Here is a 6,573-nt window from a genome sequence, read left to right on the forward strand (position 1 = left end):
ATTCAATTCCACTCCATTCCATTCCATTCCTTTCTTTCCATAGGAACTCACTCTGTCACATATGCTGGACAACTGTAGCTCAATATCAGCTCACATTTCTTTTCACCATTCCATTGCATTCCATTGCATCCCATTCCAAGCCATGCTATTACACTCCACTCCACTCCACCCCATTCCATTGCACTGCATCACATTACATTCGAATCCATTCCACTCCACTCTACGACAATTCACTCCACTAAACTCCACTCCATTCCATTCCAATCCGTTCCATTTCACTCCATTACATTCCACTCATTTCTTTCGACAGGATATCGCTGTTTCAAAAAAGCTGTAGGGCAGTGGAACAATCTCAGCTCACATTATATGTCAACTTTCCTTTGCATTGCATTCTATAACATTGCATTCCATTGCATTCCATTCCATTCCGTTCCATTCATTTACATTCAATTGCGTTCCACGCCCCACTCTAATACATTCCATTCCATTCACGTCCACTCCATTCCACTTCATTCCACTCCATTCCACTCCACTTCACTTATTTCCATTCCATTCCATTCTATTGCACTGCATTCCATTACACTCCACTCTATTCCTGTCCACTCGACTCCATTCCACTGCACTCCACTCCATTCCATTCCATTCCATTCCATTACTGTCCACTCCACTCCATTCCATTCTATTCCATTCCATTACTGTCCACTCCACTCCATTCCCATCCACTCCACTCCATTCCACTACATTCCATTCCACTCCGCTCCACTGTATTTCACTTCACTCCATTCCATTACTTTCCATTCCAGTCCACTCCACTCCATCCACTCCGTGCCTTTCCACTCAATTCCATTCTACTCCACTCCATTCCATTCCACTTCATTCCACAGCATTCCACTCCATCTACTAAATTCCGGTAAATTCCTTTCCATTCCATTCCACTCCACTCCACTCCAATCTTATCCATTCCACTCCAAACCACTCCACTCCATCTAATTCCATTCCATTCCATTCCATTCCCCTTCACTAAATTCCATTCCACACCACTCCATTCCATTCCACTACACTCCAGTACACTCCATTCCACTCCATTACATTCCACTCCATTACACTCCACTCTATTCCATTCCATTCTGCCAACTGCACCCCACTCCGTTCCATTGCACTCCATTACACTCACTCCATTCAATTCCAATCCATTCCATTCCACTCCATTACACTCATTTCCGTTCCATTCCACTCCACTCCACTCCTTTCCACACCACTCCACTCAATTCCACCCAATTCCATTCCATTCCTCTCAACTCAATTGCATTCCATTCCACAAGACTCCACTCCCCTCCATTCCACTCCATTACACATCATTAAATTCCACTCTACTCCACGGCAATCCATTGAATTCCATTCCACTGCACTCCACTCCACTCCATTCCATTGCAGTCCATTCCACTCCATTTCTTTGCATTCCATTCCATTATATTCCGTTGCATTCCACTCCATTCCATTTCACTCCACTCCTCTCCTTTTCTTTCCACTCTCCCACTCCACTCCATTCCATCCCACTCCACTCCATTCCAGTACACTCTACTACATTCCATTCCATTCCATTCCACGCCATTCCACTCCATACCATTCCATTCCATTTCACTGCATTCCAGTCCACTCCAATCTAATCCACTCCATTCCATTAAATTCCACTGCACACCTCTCCATTACATTCCAATCCATTCCAATCCACTCCATTCCCTTCCATAACATTCCACTCCATTCCAATCGAGTTCACTCAATTCCAGGCCATTCTATGGCACTCCACTCCATTCTCTGCCATTCCATTTTATTCTACTCCATTCCATTCCATTCCACTCCATTGCATTCCATTCCACTCCAAACCACTACATTCCATTCAATTCCACTCCATTTCAGTATATTATACTCCATTACACTCCACTCAACTCCATTCAACTCCATTCCACTCCATTCCACTCTTTTCAACTCCACTCCGTATCACTCCATTCCATTCCATTCTGTTAATCTCCACTCCACTCCACTCCATTCCATTCCACTCCATTTCACTCTACTCCATTCTATTACGCTCCACTCTACTCCACTCCTCTCCTCTCCATTCCACCCTGTTCCATTCCTCTCCATTCCACTCCAATCCACTCCATTCCACTCAAATCGAATCCATTCCAATCCAATTCATTCCTGTCTACTCCATTCCACTCCACACCACTCCATTCGATTGCTCTCCAAGGCAGTCCACTGCACTCCATCCCCCTCCCATCCATTCCATTCCATTCCATTCCATTCTACTGCATTCCATTCCAGTCTACTCGATTGCACTCCACTCCATTCCACTCTACTACATTCCGTTCCATTCTATTAAACTCCATTCCACTCCACTCCACTATTTAATACTCCACTACGCTTCATTCCATTCCATTTCATTCCACTCCACACCATTCCATTCCACTGTATCCAATTGCATTTCAATCCATTTCTTCCCATTGCATTCCACTTCATTCCATTCCAGTGCACTCCACTCCTTTCCACTCCACTCTACTCCACTGAATTCAACTCCAATCCATTCCACCCCACTCAATTACATTCAAATACACTCCAGTTCTTTCCATTCCACTGCATTCCTCTCCATGCCACTCCACTGTATTCCATTCTATTCCATTCCATTCCATTCCACTCCACTCCATTCACTTCCATTCTAATACACACCACTCCAGTCCATGCACTCAACTCCACTCCTCTCCATTCCACTTAATTACACTACACTCCATTCACTTACTTTCTAATCCACTAAACTCCATTCCATGCAATTCCAATCCACTCCATTCCATTCCATTACACTCAATTCCATTCCATTCCACTCCATTCTAGTCCATTCCACTTCATTCCATTCCACTCAATTCCACCCACCTCTACTTCACTCCTCTCCATTCCATTCCATTCAGTTCCACTCCACTATATTCCATTCCCGTCCACTCCATACCATTCCACTCCACTACATTCCATTCCCGTCCACTCTATACCATTCGTCTCCATTTCTCTGCTCTACACTCCTTTCCACTCCATTCCACTCCATTTCTTTCCATTCCATTCAACTCCATTCCATTGCATTCCATTCCACCCCACTCCAGTCCACGCCAGTCCAGTCCACTCCATTCCAATCCACTCCACTCCATTCCATTCCATTCTACTCTCTGCTCAACTCCATTCCATTCCACAGCATTCCACTCCACTCCACACCACTCCAATACACTGCATTCCATTCCAATCCATTCCATTCCACTAATTCCCCTCACTTTCTCTCCATTCCAGTCCACTCCATTCCTTTCCACTCCACTCCCTTCCTTTCGACTCCACTCCATTCTTTTCCATTCCACTCCATTCCACACCACTCCACTCCATTCCATTTCACTCCACTATGTAACACTCCACTGCACTCCATTCCATTCCGTTCCAATCCAATGAACAAAATTCCAAAGCATTCCCCTGGATTCCACTCCACACCACTCCATTCCACTCCACACCATTCCATTCCATTCAGTTTCACTCCACTCCATTCCATTACCATCGACTCCATTCCATTCCCCTGCACTACACTCCTTTCCAATCCGTTCTATTCCATTCCTTTCCACTCCATTCCACTTCACTCCATTGCATTCCATAATACTCCACTCCATTCCACTACTAACCATTCCACTGCATTGCACTCCACTCCACTAAATTCCTTTTCATTCCACTTCTCTCCACTCCATTCCAGTCCATTCCACATCATTCCACTCCACTCCACTCCACTCCAATACAGTGCATTTCATTCCACTCCATTCCATTCCACTCCATTCCAATACACTCCACTCCATTCCAGTCCACTCCATTCCACTCCAATCTATTTCACTCCATTCCATTCATTTCCATTCCACTACATCCCACACCAGTCCATTCCATTCCTCTCCACTCCACAGCATTCCACTCCACTGCACTCCATGGCATTATGTTCCATTCCAATCCACTCAATTCCAATACAGTCCCCTCCACTCCACTCCACTCCATTCCATTCCATTCCATTGCATTCCATTCCATTCCGTTCCTTTCCACTCCACTCTACTCCATTCCATTCCACTCCACTGCACTCTATTGCACTCCAATCCTCTCCACTCCACTTTACTCCACTCCACTCCATTCCATTCCACTCCATTGCATTCCACTATTTTCCACTCCACTCCACTCTACTCCACTAGATTGCATTACATCCGATTCCATTCCACTCCATTCCAATTTACTGGACTGCACTGCACTCCTTTCCACTCCAACCCATTTCGTTTCAATCCACTCCACTCCACTACACTATACAACACCCTACTCCACTTCATTCCATTCCATTCCGTCCCATTCCATTTCTATTCCATTCTTTCGTGAGTATCTCACTCTGTCAATCAGCATGTAGAGCAGTGGGACAATCTCAACTTCTATTTCATTCCATTCCATCCCACTCCACTCCACTCCATTCCACTCTAATCCACTCCACTCCACACCACTCCATTCCACTCCATCCCTCTCCATTCCATTGCACTCCATTCCAGTCCATTCCATTCCTTTCCATTCCACTCCTCTCCACTCTACTCCACTGCATTACATTCCATTCCAATCCATTCCATTGCATTCCAGTCCATTACATTCCATTCCACTACACTACACTGCGTTCCATCCCACTCCATTCCACTCCATTCCTCTCCACTCCACTCCATTCCACTCCACTCCACTTCCTTCCAATCCATTGCATTCCATTCCACTCCATTCCATTCAATTCCACTCCATTACAGTCCATTCCACCCCATTCCACTCTACTCCACTCCACTCTATTCCACTCCATTCCACTCCACAGCATTCCAAAACATTCCATTCCACACCATTGCACCGCACTCCACTCCACTCCACCACATTACAATCCATTGAATTCCATTCCACTGCACTCTACTTCTCTCCACTACACTCCTTTCCGTTCTTCTTCACACACAAGCACTACACTACACTCCAGTCCTTTCCAGTCAACTCCATTCCATTCCATTTCACTCCATTCCTTTCCGCTCCAGTCCATTCAATTCCACTCCATTACAATCCATTCCAATCCATTTCAGTCTACTCAACATTACTACATTCCACTCCATTACTCTCCATTCCATTGCACTCCATTCCATTCCACACCATTCTTCCCCACACCACTCTATTCCAGCACACTCCCATCCATTCCATTCCATTCCACTCCACTCCACTCCAGTCCACTTCTCTCCGTTCCACTCCACTACCCTGTAATCCACTATACTCCACTCCTTTACACTCCACACCATTCCTGTCAATTCTACTCCATTCCACTCCACTCAATTCCATTCCATTCCATTCCATTCCATTCCATTCCACACCATTCACGTTGATTCCACTCCTTTCACCTGCACTCTGCTGCACTCCATTCCACTCCATTCCATTCCATTCAATCCCACTCCATTCTTCTCCTCCCCATTTAATTCCACTCCACGCCACTCCACTCCACTCTATTCCATACTGCTCCATTCTTTTCCACTCTATTCTACTTCACTCAAGTCAATTCTACTCCACTCCATTCCATTCCATTCAATCCCATTCCGTTCCATTCCACTCCACTCCATTCCACTCCGTTCCACTCCACTCCATTTCACTGCACTCCATTCCAATTAATTTCTTTCCATTCCAATTCACACCATTCCATTCCCCTCCACTCCATTGCACTCCACTCAACTCCATTCCATTCCATTCCTTTCCTGTCCACTCCATGCCATTTCACTGCACTCCATTCCATTCCCCTCCACTCCTTTCCATTTAATTCCCTTCCGCTGTACTCCACTCCACTCCACTCCACTCCATTCCACTACATTGAAGTCCATTCCATTTCTCTCCATTCCACTCCATTCAATTCCATTCCATTCAATTCCATTCTACTCCATTCCACTACATTTCACTCCATTCCACTCCACTGCCCTCCACTCCTCTCCATTCCATTCCAATCTACTCCGTACCCTTTCATTCCATTCCACTCCTTTCCACTCCACTCCATTCCACTCCATTCCACTCCATTCCTCTCCATTCCAGGCAAGTAATCTCCACTCCATTCCATTTCATTCTATGGCAATCCACTCCACTCCATTCCATTCCTAACCATTCTGCTCCAATCGATTCCACTCCACTCCACTCCTCTCCATTCAATTCCACTCCGCTCCATTCCACTCTACTCCACTGTAATCCATTCCATTCCATTCCATTCCATTAAATTCCATTCCAGTCCATTCCACTCCATTCCACACCACTGCACTCCATTACAGTCCATTTGCCTCCATTGCTCTCCATTCCGTTCCACTACATTCAACTTCCCTCCATTTGGAATGGAGAGTGTTGGAGTGGAATGGAATGGAAAGGAATGGAATGGAAAGGATTGGAGTGGAGTGGAATGGAGTGGAATGGAATAGAATGGAGTGGAATGGAGTGAAACGTAATGGAATGGAATGGGGAGGATTAGAGTGGAATGGAATGGAG

Source organism: Pongo abelii, chromosome 15 (genome assembly GCF_028885655.2).
Source record: "Pongo abelii isolate AG06213 chromosome 15, NHGRI_mPonAbe1-v2.0_pri, whole genome shotgun sequence".
Taxonomy (NCBI): Eukaryota; Metazoa; Chordata; class Mammalia; order Primates; family Hominidae; genus Pongo; species Pongo abelii.